General features: G+C 37.4%; 1 long non-coding RNA gene across 1 annotated transcript in view; it reads right to left on the reverse strand.

Moving 5' to 3' along the window:
* Window positions 1-16,166, reverse strand: part of LOC122227231 — a 67,584-nt gene that overhangs the window by 22,291 nt on the left and 29,127 nt on the right. Inside the window, exon 3 of the long non-coding RNA XR_006205931.1 lies at window positions 16,009-16,155. This is a non-coding gene — a long non-coding RNA (uncharacterized LOC122227231). The remainder of the gene's footprint in view (window positions 1-16,008; window positions 16,156-16,166) is intronic.

Here is a 16,166-nt window from a genome sequence, read left to right on the forward strand (position 1 = left end):
AGGGGCAGAGAGACTAGGAGAGAGAGAATCCCAAGCAGGGAGAGCCTAATGCGCAGAGCCTAATGCACAGAGCCTAATGCGGGGCTCCATCCTGCAAACTGTGAGATCATGACCTGAGCAGAGATCAAGAGTCGGGAGCTTAACTGACTGAGCCACCCAAGTGCCCCCATCTTAGTGTTTTTTAAAAACATGCAGAAACAGTGTAGCATTGTGGTTCAGCTTAGGCTTTCTAGCATCAAACTGCCTGGGTTCAAATCTAGAGTGACTTGGGAAAGGTATTTCACTTCTCTGCACCTCAGTTTCTTCATAAAAGTGCCCATAATAATGGTGTTTATCTCCTAAGGGTACGGTGATGATTAAATGGGGCAATATAATTTGAGTACTAAGAACTATGTCTGGAACACAAAAGTACTTGCTTTATTAAGTTGAGAGCATTCTTTTTTTTAATCTTCAAACTTTTCCAAAGATACTAATAATCATATATATAGCTAGAGTCCTTTATAGTTTCCAAAGTGCTCCCTTATGTATTTACTCAGTTGCAGATAGGTAGGCTGTTTTTATTATCCCCATTTTACAGATGAGTGAATGGAGTCACAGATATTATGCTCATGCCCAAGGTCACACAGAAAATGACAAGGTAGAAAGTTCAACCCAGAAATTTGAAGACAAGTTTAATGAACATTGATTTCTATTTGGAAAAAAAAAGTGGGGGGGGGGTGAGGAGGGTCGGAACCATAGCAAAATAAACATGTCTCAGGATTGATTCTGTTTGTGTGTATTAATGGTTTCCAAAAACTGAGTGTTCTTTATGTGTAGCCCAGTATCCTTGCCAAGGAAGGTATAAGGAGTGTGTGGCTTCCTGATTTCTATGCAATTTTTGTGGTATCCCAGAAGGGCCATAATTTATTCCACTAATATTGAATGACCCAGTAATTACACTTCTTGAATGTACCCAAGAAAAGAATCCTAAGCAGAGAGAGGGGGGAAAACCTTGTATAAAGGATATTAATTTTAAAGTTATATATAATAGCCAAAAAAAAAAAGCAAAAACTAACCCGAAATGTCCTTGGCATAGGGTCAGATACATCAACTCAAGGGAATAGTAATAGTCATGGTACCTACCATATACGTAGCAACCAGTAGGAGCAATCTCTTCTGATTTGCTAAGAGTTGGGTATCGTTGTCACTCCATTGCATAGATAATGCCACAAAGTCAAGGTCATACGGCAAGTGTGACAGATACAGCTAATGACTCATGTTTCTGGCATTCTAGTTTCTTTATTGCTAATGGAGCTCTGATTTTGTTTGAGGAGAAAGGTAAACAGCTCCAAGAGATGAATCAAGGGCAGTCTAAACTGATTAGGGTAGTTCAACCTCCCAACCTCCTTTGCAACTCGTAAACCGAGGGATGGGAATATGATATAATTCAATGAGATTTAAGAATAAATATGCTGGGGATTTCTTGAAAACAGCTTCCTACAACCTTTCCTTTTCTCTTTTCCTGCTCCCTTTCTTCTTGCCTTTATACATTTTTATGTAAGAAGATGATGCTAGAGGCTGAAAGAGCCATTTGGGGATCATGAAGGGATTAGAGAAAAAAGTGAGAATGACAAAGTAAACAAGGAAAATAATCTAGGTTCCCGACCATTGCAGTAAGCCGCCAAGCTACCCTCGTATTGCTTGCCTTTGAGGACTTTTTGTTTTATTTTGTTTTTATGGAAAAAAATACACACCCTTTCGGCAGAAACCACCATTCATCTATATTTGGTACTAACAGAATTGTGTTAGTTAGAATTACATAAAGCTGTGAGTGACTTAGAATTTCCCCAACTTAACTGAGACTTAAACATGTATAAAAGTCTTGGGGCAGCTGTATGGCTCAGTCAGTTAAGCATCTGACACTTGATTTTGGCTCAGGTCATGATCTCGGTGTTAGTGAATTTGAGCCCTGCATCGGGTTTTGCACTAACAGCGTGGATGGAGCCTGCTTGGGATTCTTTCTCTTCCCCCTCTCTCTGCCCTACCCTGCTCGTGCTTTCTCTCTCTCAAAATAAATAGACTTTAAAAAAATCACATGTATAAAATTCTGTCTCCTAAAAACCCATGATAGTAGACAGTTTGGGGCGAATATGGCATTCCACAAAGTCCTTGGAGAACCAAGCTTTTTTAGCTTTCCATTGCTTCATCCCAGGAGTGTGCTTTTGCCATTGGGATCAAGATGACTGCTTGAGCTCCAGCCTTCATATCTGCATTCCAGCCAGCAAAAAGGAGGAAGGGGCAAGGAAGAGCATATTCCCTTACTTTCAAGATAAAGCCAGGAAGTTTCATACACCATTTCACTCACATCACATTGGATAGAACAACTAGCTGTAAGAAGCCAAGGACATGACATCTTCATCCTGGGAGGTCATACTCTCAGCCAAAAATCAGCAATTCAATCCTTGGGGGAAAAGCAAAGAATGTAGAGAGGAAGACACATATGGTTGATGAACCCACATCTGTCTGACTCCGAAGCCATGCACTTACTGCTGTATTCTACTGTCTCTTACAGCTAATTAGACTATATAATGATGGGAGAAGTCTGTCATATTACTGTATTTAAAAAAATATTTTTAGGGGGCGCCTGGGTGGCTTTGTCGGTTAAGCGTCCGACTTCGGCTCAGGTCATGATCTCACGGTCCGTGAGTTCGAGCCCCGCGTCGGGCTCTGTGCTGACAGCTCAGAGCCTGGAGCCTGTTTCAGATTCTGTGTCTCCCTCTCTCTCTGCCCCTCCCCTGTTCATGCTCTGTCTCTCTCTGTCTCAAAAATAATAAATAAACGTTAAAAAAAAAAATTAAAAAAAAAAAAAATATTTTTAGTGTTGATTTATTTTTGAGAGAGAGAGAGAGAGTTAGCATGAGTGGGGGAGAGGCAGAGAGCGAGGGAAACACAGGATCACAAGCACGCTCCAAGCTCTGAGCTGTCAGCACAGAGCCGGATGCGGGGCTGGAACCCACAAACCGCAAGATCATGACCTGAGCTGAAGTCAAACAATTAACCAACTGAGCCACCCAGACACCCCCATATTACTTTATTTTAAAACTATTTTACCATTCAAATACACTATAAAAAGAAAAATGCTTTTAATGTGTTATGCAGGATAAAGTTTTACATAGAATATATATGGGTAAAATCATGCTTTCAAAATATTTGAAGGAGAGGTTGTGTTTGAATTTAGGAACACGAATGAATCCAGGATTTGTTCCTACACTTCTCTGTTTTTAAGGCTCCTTTAATAAGCTAGTAATACTTTTATAATAAAAAGATCTTACACTTATGTGTATATACCATATTAAAATCATATGAACCACACAGTCAGAGAACATTTTTATATATAACCACCAAGCAGAGTGTCTAAGTGGTGAATTTTATGAAGAAGAAAAATGATAAATAGCATGTCATTTGATGCTTCATAATTTTTGGTTTGTAACTTTCTGGGTCACTGATTTCTCAAAGAGTTTTCATTCTTTCCGCACATTAGTTAGGTGATTGAGGAAGGTGTCAGGCTACTGAGACATAAGAAAAGATGATGTGGAGGAATTAAATTCTTCTTTTCTTTTGGCTGAGTATACAAAATACGCAGTATGATTTAGTAGTCTTTCCCCTGAGTGTATTAACCTCTGTCTGCCGTGGGCAGTGTTGAGAAGACATTGTCATCGGCATCGAGATGAGATACAACTTTTTTTTTTTTTTAAATAAACTATGTGCTGATTTAATAAAATCAATGCTAGGAATTGGTGGAATGGTAAGGACCAAGAATCTTGAGGAAAGGGGGCAAAAAATGGCTGGTTCCTTGTGATCAAGAAGCATGTTGAAATAGGGGAAGGAAGAATCATTATTGGAGGGGCACTATGTATATAATATGTCCATTCAAGACAACTTCGTCTGCATCCAGTGAGCACACACCCAAGCCTGCTTCAGTGGTAGCAGGAGTGGCCAACAGCACATATCAAGGAGGAATAGAATCCCCAGGCTGACCTATAATACAAGTGAGACGCACCTCAAAAATGAGAGGTATGCATAGTGTAAGCAGTAATTTTGTTATCTTTTGTGTTTGCTTGCTTGCTGAGTTTTTGAGGAAGAAAAGGAATCTCAAACCAAAAAGTCTGAGGAAAAAACTCAACGTTTAAAATGATGAAACCAGTGAGCTACCATGTAATTATGGGAAGACAGATAAAATCAATATTTTACCTATTAAATTGTAAGAGTGATAAAGCTAATCTGTGTGGGATTTGTCACCATTTTCGAGTCCAATAAACTGAGTAGACAAACCTAACTCTTATTCAACAAGAAGTCTTTGGCTCATTTCTAGTCGTTTTTTTATATTCAAAGGTTCCATAGAAATTTTGTCTCTGAATATGTTCTGAGGAAGGCTTCAGTTTTCCAACTATGTCATTCAGAAGCTGTAAATTGTAGGACAATAGGAGTTTGGCTTCTCAATAGCAACAGAAAAAAAAAAAAATCTGGGGAAAATTTTAACCAAAAAAATGAGCAAACACTGTAGGATAAAACTTTAAAAGCTTCTGTGGAACAGAAATGACTTGAATAAGTAGAGAAGCATAAAATCGAATGTTCATGGTAGGAAGACATACATCATAAATATGTCCATTATTCTAAGTTTACCTGTAAATATTGATCCTAATATAAAATATCAATCTAAGTATCTTTGAAACAAGATCAGCTGATGCCAGAGTTCCTTCAAAAAAATACACAAAAAACAGCCGTGAAAAGTCCTTAAAAAATATTTATGTATGTATGTATGTATGTATGTATGTATGTATGTATTTATGTAAGCTGTATGTCCAACTTGGGGCTAGAACTCACGAACTCATCACTCTACCAACTGAGCCAGCCAGGTACCCCCTACCATGAAAAGTCATAGAAAGAAAAATCATGATGGGGAACTACATTTTCCGGTTATGAAAAGGTCTTGTAATGCTTTATTAACTAAAACAATATAATATTGACATGCACATGTTTACTACACAAATACATGGACATGCACAAACATGAATAGAATAGCTTATAAAGTCCATGAAGATACAAAATCATAGAAGAATTTAATATGTAAGGATGCACATTAGGTCAGTGGGGAAAAGAATGATTAGTTAATAAAGGACATTGAAAAAGTAGGATAGTCATATGAAGAAAAATAATTTGGATCCATAACTTATCTTTACCATATATCAAGATTTAAAAATTGCCCAATAACGCATGGTAAAGGAAATATATAGAAACTTCATAGAAAAGCAAGCCCTTTTAAATAAAATAAAAGATGGTCAATCTCACTCATTATCTGGGAAATAAAAATCAAAGTCATCTGGAGATTTTTTTTTCCCATGTATAACATTAGCAAAGATACAACTGTTTGGTAACACTGAAACTGAAATTCCACTTCTAGGAATTGACCTGAGGACGTATTTAAGACTATACATATGCATGTGGAAAACCACACATATAAAATGCCATAATGTGAACTTCGTATGTGTATAAAAGCAAAAAACAGGAAATAACTTAATAGATCCACATCAATCAGAGACAGTTCAAAGAGATAATGGAACAATCCAGCAATGTAATATTTACACCGTTTTAAAAAGAATAAAAAGAATTTATATAAATATAAAACATTTATCAATATGTATTAACAACAACAACAAAAGGTGAGAAATAGTATGTATAGTGTATTACCATTTATGTTTTAAAAATAGGGGATGGGATATATACACTGAATAGAATGTTTTTGTATAGATACACAACACAGATACAGTAACCGACAACATTGTTTATTTTCAAGGAAGAAAAACTTGGTGGCTAGGATACAGGGATGATAGACTTCTCACACCCTTTGTATCTTTTGAATCAGAATCTTTTGTGGGTATTAGTATTCAAAATAAATTGAACTGTAACAAACTTTAAATACCTTAGTTTGTGACTAACAGTTGTGACTGGTTTCAAGCATGTATTTTCTAATTAAAGGGAGAATGGCTTAATGGTGTGTTGGAGTCAGCTCCTTTCAAATAGGTAGGCTTGGACTCTAAATACCAATTAGAGAAGCAACGTTTAAAAAGCACCCAGAGGAGTGCCTGGGTGGCTCAGTCAGGTAAGTATCTGACTCTCAATCTTGGCTCAGGTCATGATCTCACAGTTTCATGAGTTCGAGCTCAGCATCCGGCTCTGAGCTGACAGTGTGGCGACTGCTCAGGATTCTCCCTCTCTCTCTGCTCCTCCCCCGCTCATACTCTCTCTGTCTCTCTCAAAATAAATAAACTTAAAAAAAAAAAAGCACCCAGAAAGAGCCTAATATTCTACATGTGGGAAAATGTCAAAATGGACACCCTAAGTATACTTTCTGACGTAATTTATAAAATGTCTTCCCAACTCTCCGTTTCAGTGGCATTGTGTTGATAGCTTGCAATTGGCTGATGGAGACATTTACACCAAGGAAATCCGTGAACACTACAAACCAGGGTTTTATTAGCACCATGGAGCGGGGGTGGGGGTTGGTGGCGGGGTGGGGGGGGGGGGGTGGAGCCAGTGATTAGACAGTTCCCAGCACAGCACTGACTCAAATATTCTAACTCTTGCCATGATTTCTTTTTGACTTTCGAGTTACTTGACATCCTTTCCTAATAAATGGGTTGATATTTACTTGACAGTGAAGCTAAGAAGAGATGAATGAGAAGGAAAGAAGCATGGCGAGCTAATAATGAGCAGTATATCCTCACTTTGATGTACAACCAGTGGCACCCATTGAAAAGGATGAGACCATGGAGATACCTTTGTATCTTCCCAGTTTAAATGTACAGAGAATTTTCTATGTCTCATTTTTAAACAAGTATATAAAAGCTAAAGAGATAAAATTAAACAGATTTGCAAGCTTATTTTGTTTCCTTGTATCATATAGTGCATCTCATTTAATATTTGCTTGTTTTATTAATAATTGAAACCAACTTTGCAGCACATAGGCATGCAGAATAACTTTTGACCCTATGGGAATTAATGTCTAGTGACAGTGGTCCAGAAATGATACGAGTTATGATAATAAAAACCCTGGTCAGCTCTTTTGCACTTTATGTACTGTAGATATTTTCCTTACAAGAATGCCCCCCTTCACATGGAAGTTGTACAAATTTATCTAGATAGAATAGCTTGATAAGTAGCAAACTACTTGCAAATAGATATGTGGCCATAAAATAAAATTAACCTTTTTAAAATAAACATGATGAAAGAGAAAACAAAATGTCATACGCATCTTCAAAGGAAAATTACTTTGAATTGTAAAAAAAGAAATGTAATGTTTAATATTATTCTGTTAAACTTTTATAAGCCCCAGTTAGGACTCCTTTCTACTAAGGTTTTTCTCTGAAGTGAATATATGTTCAAGAGGGAAAAGATGTTGTCTGTCTTGGGGAAGTGTTTATATTGTTTTCTGCTTCAAAACCAGCTCCTGCTGATGTAAATGGCCTACCTTACCATTACCTGCATCAGTACTGCCCCAAGGAAGCTATTTCAAATATACAAATTCTCCATATTTGGGAAATAAAAATTAAATCAGACTATTTTCCCCGATTTGTTTTTAAAATTCTGAGTTTGCTAGGGGCAAAGCAAATACAAGTCCACCTGTTTAGACAGCTTGATAAGCATATTTACCTTATTTGCAAGAGTTGTATTGACCATTTTGAGATGACCCCGATTGCGACATTTCTCTGGCTAACCAAGTTAATGGATATGTTTTAGGGGTATAAAAAATCAAAAGCCAATGGTCTTTAAATCACTTCTAGCTGTAAAAGTTGCTAAAGCAAAAACAAAAATCCATATATAAAAATCAAAATGTTTTTATTCAAGAAATGCAAATTGAGCGTTTGATCTGCCAGATATGGTTACGTCACCAAAAAATTGCCAACATGTATCTGCCTTTAGGAACATCAAAGATGAAGTTGATCATTTATCAGCTGTATGAGCCTGAGCAAGCCATATAGCCTCCTTAAACCTCAGTTTCCTCATCTCAAAGCAGCGTTAGTGTGATAAAATAGGCAGTGGGCATACAAAAATGAATGACCCAGTGAGTACTATGGGGATTAGAAATTCTTTGGAATAGAAGATTCTTTTCTTTTTTAAGTTTTTTAATGTTTATTTACTTTTGAGAGAGAGGGAGAGACAGAGGCATGAGCGGAGGAGGGGCAGAGAGAGGGAGACACAGAATCCCAAGCAGGCTCCAGGCTCTGAGCTGCCAGCATAGAGCCCGACGCGGGGCTTGAACTCACGGACTGCGAGATCATGGCCTGAGCCGAAGTCCGACGCTTAACCGACTGAGCCACCCAGGCACTCCTAGAATAGAAGATTCTTTAGAATAGAAACAGACTCTTGTTCTTATTGGTAACTTAAGCACTCAGCATAGTGCCTGGCATACAGTGAGCACTCAGCTGTTGCAGGATTCCAGTGACCAGCCGTTCATTATTGGTTGATGTAGAAAGAAAATCCATGGATAAAACAGAATTTTTACTCCATCTTGAAGGATGGCAGGATCTGTATTGATGAGGAGAATAGGAAAGGATATTACAAATGCGGAAAATATCAGGAGCCAAACTCTGGACAGAAAACGAGAAGAGAGTGTTACGAGGACAGTGAGTAAGATTTCCAGACTAGAACTGAGAGCACATGGAGGTAAATGTAAACATTGCTAGGAAAGGTGAAAAGAGATTTATGAAGAGCGTTAAAAACCAAGCGGAGGAGTGTGGGCTTTATTGGGTAAGTAAATGAGCAGTGGAGGAAAGACATGATGAAAAATGCTGTTTTAGGGAGTTAACCTGGCAGTGATGGGGGGACGGAATCCAGGAAGGAAGTTGGAGCTAAGGATCCACAGGGGGAGGTCTATGCAGCAAAACAGCTGGTGTAGAGGTGAAGGGCAGGGGAAGCAACAAGGGAGGAAGAGATTTGGGAGAGATGCTAAAGTATGAATCCAGAATGTTTAGTGACTTGTAACATGAGGCATGAGGATGAGGGGCCAGGAAGATAGGATAAAGTTGGTGCTAATAATGGACTGTAGCAAGAATAGACAGCGTGTTTCAGATGCCCGGTGGCACACTTCTGAGAATAACTGCATTATGTTTTAAAATGAACTACCCAATACATATTGGATACAATTAAGTATTTATTGGATGCTTACTCTTTGTCCAGTCTGTACGTGGTGCCATGGGGAATATAAAGGAAGTAAGTCAATGGCATAGCTGTCCTCAAGATACTGATAAAGATGAATATTAGGATATTAAGAGGCACCTTACTGGCTCAGTTAGAAGAGCATGTGACTCTTGATGTCAGGGTTATGAGTTCAGGCCCCATGTTGGGTGTAGGAAATTATATATGCCTACATATATATACATACATATATATACATACATATGTACATGTATATATACATGTACATATGTATGTATATATATAACTATGTCTTACAGTGGTGGGTTGACTTTCCCAGTGTAACAAAGCCAGAAGATAATAGAGTCAGGAATAAAATCCCAGCAGTTGTGACCCCAAAGCCCGCAGTCTCACCATGTATGGAAGTCACTAATGGATGACAGAAGACTGGATACAATTGAGGAACACCTGCAGTATCCTGCATTTTGTTTTAGGGCAGGAAGGAGAAAGACAGGGCTTACAAGAGAAGTTGAATAGGCACCTACACAGAAGGGAATGGAAGTGGGAAGATCAGCCTGATTGTTGCATGAGGGTGAGTAATGAAGAGGAGACAGAAGGTGTAAATCGGGGCTGCATGACTGCTGCAGGGCTAATGGAGTTGTGACTCAGCACACACTGCAATCAATCAATTAATAAATACTCACTGATCACCAGGCATCTTTCCAGTAGAGACAGGCCCAGGAGCTCAGAATGAAGGGGCCTCCCTCTCCCATCTCCTGGGCTTCAGCTTTTCATATCAGTGCGGGCCCAGGATGAGGTCCAGCACCTTATTTCAGATCCATTCAAGCTGCTCCTTTCTCTGGATGGTACCACCTCAAAAACATCCCTGCAATCTTCTTCACCACACTCAGCCTCACAGCGTTCAGTCTTATTATGCTGGGACAAAACCTCTAGAGGGGATCCAAGGGGAGTATATTTTCAATGTATGGAATGGATCAGAGAGGAAAGGAACAGAGTGTAGAAGCATAAGTACCTAGCACTTTCCCTGATGCAGACCTGGTACACAATAAATATTTGTTGAAATAAGAAGGAAACTTAAAGAAGATGTTCTGATCATCAAAGTTTGAAGAAACAAAGACTTGTACTAGCAGAAGAGGAGAATTAGGATGGAATCAAAAGACATTTCATGGGAAAAAGCCAACACAATAGACTAGATATGTGGAGAAGGAAAGAAAAGAGGCATGGGTCTCACTAAGGTTTTGAACCTGTATATTTGAGAGGAGGTGATATAATGAACAGAAATTCCAAGAATTAAATGTTTCTTTAGGGTAGGAGTTATCTCTGTGGTTCTCTGTTGTAATCTAGGAACTAGCAGCATACTTAATAAATAGTGGACAGGCAATAAATAATTAGGGTGTTGAACAAATTATACACAGTACTAGTTTTGAGAAGAAAAGCACTCTCGTATCCTCTCGGTGTGAGTCTCACTTCAGAGCAATGACATTTCCTGCCAGGAATCCATGTCTTAATGAACCACTGTTATGGAAGGGACTTTGTTATATCCCTTAATAAGTTAAAACAGAAAAAAGCAAAAGAATAATTAATAATAATAATAATAATAATAATAATAATTTGAGTACCACTACCCTAAGGCCTAGCACAAATGCTTAGTGGTATCTTTGATTTAAGGTTAGAAGGAGAATCCTAACTGGAAAGAAAGGCCTGTGTTAGGTGTTGGCTGAATTCCTGAAACGAAACAACTGCAAGATGGATTTATCAGGAAGGTCAATGAACCCCTCACGTGCATGAGCCCCTACATCTAATTTCTTAAATTTTTATAAGCTTCATCTTTGAACCACAGCCACATATTAGGTTCAGCTGATGCAAAAAAACTATTTGAATTTCTCTATTGCCATTTCCTCATCCCAGAGACCTGGAGTTTACACCCTAGACTTGGAGTTGAGTTAGAACTGAGTTTGAATTCCAGTTATGCCATTTATAAACTCCATGGCTTTGGTCCACTATTTCTAATTTCCTCGTCTGCAAATGGGAATACTAGTGCTAATACTGTGACCCTTCAGGGTTATTATAAAACCTAAATGTGCATAAGAGTTCAATAAATTGTACCTCTATTATTATTACTAATTAGTCCAGTGATTCTCATCCTCATTTTTCCCATTTCCCATTTAAAATTTTATACATAATTGACATTTTGTTACAAATCCTTAGAAGCCTATTAAATAAGACTACTATAACTTTTCCTTTACTTTGTAAGTTCTCCTGCTCGGAGAGTTTCTGGATATGTTGATCTGCAAGAGCTATGTACCAAATTCAGAACATATATTTCCTTTTTTAAAATTTTTGCCATCTCCACCTCCACTGAGTGTAAGTCTAAGGTTAAGCATTAAACTGTTATGAATAATAATTTGGCCTGTATATTTATCATCTCACCAAGTTATTCCAAGGAATTTTTCAGCCTGAACAAAAACTAAATTCAGATAATAATTTAGTGGTCCTTCTTACCATCTGGAAACCCCAAAAAGCCATGTGAAATCAATGAATAAAAGAGTATCATTTAGGGGCTCCTGGGTGGCTCAGTCATTTGAGTGTCCAACTCTTGATTTCAGCTCAGGTCATGATCCCAGAGTCATGGGATCGAGCCCCTCGTCTGACTCCGTGCTCAGCGTGGAGCGTGCTTGAGATTCTCTCTCTTGCTTTCTCCCTCTGCCCCTCTCCCCCTCTCTCACTCTCTCTCTAAAAATGAAAATTTTTTTAAAAGAGTATAATTGGTTTCACAATAATGACCAACTGAAGAGTGATTAGAATTATTTACATAATCATCTTTTAAAGAAAAGTGGACTCACACACTTTTTGTTGTTGTTGTTGTTGGAGGGAGCTCTCACATACATTTGCCCTTAAATATGTTCCCCTGAATTGGTTTTCCAACAAATACCTACTAATTACATTATTCTGGCATAGGAAGAAATGGATTAGGCCAAACTTTCCCAATTTTTTAAACTCTGGGCTGTCCTTTCTTGAGTAGTTGTATATATTTTAATTCTTTAATTAAAAAATATAAAATACCAGAAGCCACTCTGAATTCCGTAATGCTTTCAGATGAATTTTATCTGAATAATCTTAATAGCAGCTACACACATTGGAAGCATTGCAATAGAAATGTGTGTGAGCTGTATAATATATTCCATTACCAAGGCTGGCGTACATTCTTCTGGAAATAGCTCCGAGTCCAATCCCTCCTCCCACCTAACTTCACCCTAGGCGTCTAAGGGACACCAAGGAGGAGTCATTGTTTTAGGCACTTTAGAATCAGAGGGCAGAATGTCTTTGCTCCTTCTGCAGGCCTTGACTCCTTCCTAGCGTAAGAGATGGTCACATGAGTTCAGAAGAGAAGGGGAATACATGAGGCACTTTCAGGTCATGGGCTTTTCAGGCAAAGCCTCGCCATGAAAATGTGAGGAAAATCTCCTTTTACAGACCAAAACTTGGGTAAACCCAAGTTCTAATTCTGGTCCTGCCATGCATTGACAGGTAGGTGTCGCCTGAGCACAGAGCACAGTGGGTTTCATTTACCTTATCTTTTGATTGAAGCTGTATTAGAGGATAATAGTCTTCATCTACAGCATGGTTTAGCAGCATCAAAGCACTTTCACATATATTATCTCAATTGATCTCCACGACAACTCTGAGCTAAGACAAGACAAATAATACTATTCCCATTTTTCAGATAAGAGAAGTAAGGTTAGAGATTAAATAGCTCACCCAAGTTAGACTGAATTAGTGTTGGAGGCGGATACCTAGCAAGGTCTTCTGATTCTTGAACTCGTGAGTTTCTGGCTACACGCCACAAACCCTATTTGTATAAGTCTAGGATTCTAACGATCAGGTTCCATCTTGGAGATTCTTTACATGGTTTATGCCTGAGAATACTCGGTGTCTGGTAAGAACAGAAAAATGCCACTATTGTTTAAAATGTTTTCGAAGGTTAAAGAATCAACAGTAAGCTATCGTAAAGATTATTATTTCAGATACTGGGTGAAAATTGTGATTAAAAAAATTCAATGACAAAAGCATACTTTTGAGAAGTTTCCCTCTCTCTCTTTCCCCCTTTGTTTGTTTCTCAACCACAATCAGGGCTTGCTGGTTCTAAGATTTTTGGCATTTCTGGATGAATCTCAGTAATTTGAAATAGCTGCTACGGAGCTGTTGTTTAGTACTTCAGTTCAAGTCAGCTCTAAATGTGTACTACGTAGAAAGAGTTCTTTTCTAAGGCCTGGGACTCTAAGCTTCAAGAATTGTTGAAGGGTTTTGTTTTCCTAGAGCTGTCAAGTTTCTTTGAAAGAACTGAAAAGAAGCAACAAAGGAAGATGTGAGAGTGATTTTAAAATATTTTAAATATCTCTTTGGTTTTCCAATCTCTTTCAAATTAAAGCTCTGTTATTAACCATTCCATAGCTAAATGCCTCTATCTTTGGAATGTTGCTCTGTAATGAGATGACCCTTCTTTACTGTACATGTGTGTGAGTGTGTAAATGTGGGGGTCTCTTTTCCTTTCCTTTCCTTTCCTTTCCTTTCCTTTCCTTTCCTTTCTTTCCTTCCCTTCCCTTCCCTTCCCTTCCCTTCCCTTCCTTTCTTTATATTTTCTTTCAGCCTTTTCTCTGAATGGCAAAAGGTTTATCAGAGACCAAAAATTTCTTATCTTTTCAAAGAATTGAATTTGTAGTAAAAATGCCTTGATCTCAACATAAAGATGGAGATGACATGAAAATATATGTAACATTGGAAGAATAATAATACGAAAAAACAGACAGCAGACCAAAATTGTACAGCAAACCATGTTTAAGTGATTTACTTGGGGTTATGTGTTTTTAAAAGCAACATATAAATGCATAGCAGGGTTTTGGCAGATGAAATTGTGTTGTGTTTACTTTAAGGCGCTCGAGGATGATAAACAGTTATTTAGTACAAGTAGTATGCCCATGGTGCAAAGAACACTGAATTAGATACAGTTCCTGCAAAGTAGGTTTGAAATCCAAATACAAATTGGAGAGGCAGAGTATAAAATACCCAGAAAAAGCCTAACACTCTACACATGTAAAAACATCATCATAGGCATTCTAAGTGTACTTGCAGACATAATTTGTAAAATTCCTTAACTACCCATACAAACACTGTAAATAGAGTCATACTTTCACAGATTTGATCTGTTCACAGATGTAAGCACATGGATCTTAGATATGCAATTTAAGGGTGGTACGTTTAGCTGCTAAATACAGGCACCCACCTGATAATTGCTATCTTTACTGCTCATCTACCTTACATTTTAAAAGCCTTCCAAATTCCTTTCTAAATTACAAGTTTGCATAAACATGCAAACATTTTTTTGTTTCTGAGTAATATATGTCAAACGTATTTGAATGAAATCTCTAACTAATTTTTAAATGTTGCATTGCATCTATGTGGTTGCTGCTGTGTGTTCACTTTATGAAAAAGTGGTACTTTTTTTTTAATTGGCAAAATGGACAGTTGAAGAGCTGTTGAAGAAAACAAACCAAATTCTTCATGTGAACAACTCTTTCACATTGATGTCTTGAAACAAGAAAGATTTCTGCTATTTATTTACCAGAGATGAATACAGATAATTTCATTGTGCATCGATTTTCTCTACAGAGGGAGGAAGTGTGGTCAGCTAAAACAAAGCATTGAAATGGGGAATCAACAGCCACGACTTCTATTCTCATCTCTGTCTTCAGAATTTGCTCTCTTGGAAACTCATTTGATTACCAAGATTCCAGTTTTTTTTTTTCATTTCTTTCTTTGTTTCCTTTGGTGTTTTTTTTTTTTTTTGTTGTTGTTCTTTTGTTTTGTTTTTTGTTTTTTGTTTTTTTCTAACGGACAAGATCAGACTTATAGATAGAATTCTTTGAGTTCTTTTGTTGGCATATTTTAATTGGTCTGCTCTATAATTGATATAGTGATAAAATGGGAGCCAATAGAATTGCCCATCATTCAGGAATATTATCATTGAAGATTCGTGGAACCAAACATTCAGTGAGTGCTTACTGAATGCAAGTCACTGAACAAGGAACTGTGTAAATATAGTTGGTCCTTAAATCACAACAAAATTATGAAACTGTCATTATGTGAAAATAGAAACTTCCCAGTAGGCCAAAACTATATGAATTAAGGATAATGATCCAAAAAAAGATCACCGTGCACTTTAAATACAAAAGAAGTTTATTTTTTAAACTACTTGTTAAACACATTAAAAATTCCAAATCTTTAACCTGCTTGTATTCTGCTTTCAAATTATTATTTTTAAATTTGTGAAATTTATCTACTGCATACATTTGGAAGCTTGGCATGATACCGTATATATTTGGAAATTTTTGATGCCTATTCATATATTTATATATGTATATAAAAAGAACAAAAGTATCATGCTTATGCCTAAAACACATACGTCTATACCTTTTAAATTATGAATTGAATAAACCTGTTATTTTTTCTATTCTCAAGTGTTTTTTTATGTCAGTTCTGTATTCTTGGTTACAGTGAAAAGAAAATTAATTAATTTAATGTTTTTTTTCAAGTTGTTGGCATTCTGTTTATGCTGGCTTTTTAATTTGTCATTGAAAGTATTTCTGGGATTGGTTATTTAACAACAAGTTGTGTGATTTGTGCTCCATTTTGCTTATATTTTGTTCTTCACATCTATATTAGATAAAATCTACTCAGGCTGCTATAATGAAAAAAGAAAAAGAAAAAGACCAAAACACAGAAGCTCAAATAATATAAAACTTTGTTCTCTCTCACCTGACAATTTAGATGGGCAGGACTGTTGATGTATGGCAGCTGTATAGTATCAGGGATGCAGGCTGTCTCTAATTGCTCTGTCATCCTCAACTGTGGCTCTGTCTCTTGACCCAATATGGCTGCTCCAGCTCCAGCTATCATATTTACCTTCAGCCAGA

The sequence above is a fragment of the Panthera leo genome, chromosome C1, assembly GCF_018350215.1.
Source record: "Panthera leo isolate Ple1 chromosome C1, P.leo_Ple1_pat1.1, whole genome shotgun sequence".
NCBI lineage: Eukaryota > Metazoa > Chordata > Mammalia > Carnivora > Felidae > Panthera > Panthera leo.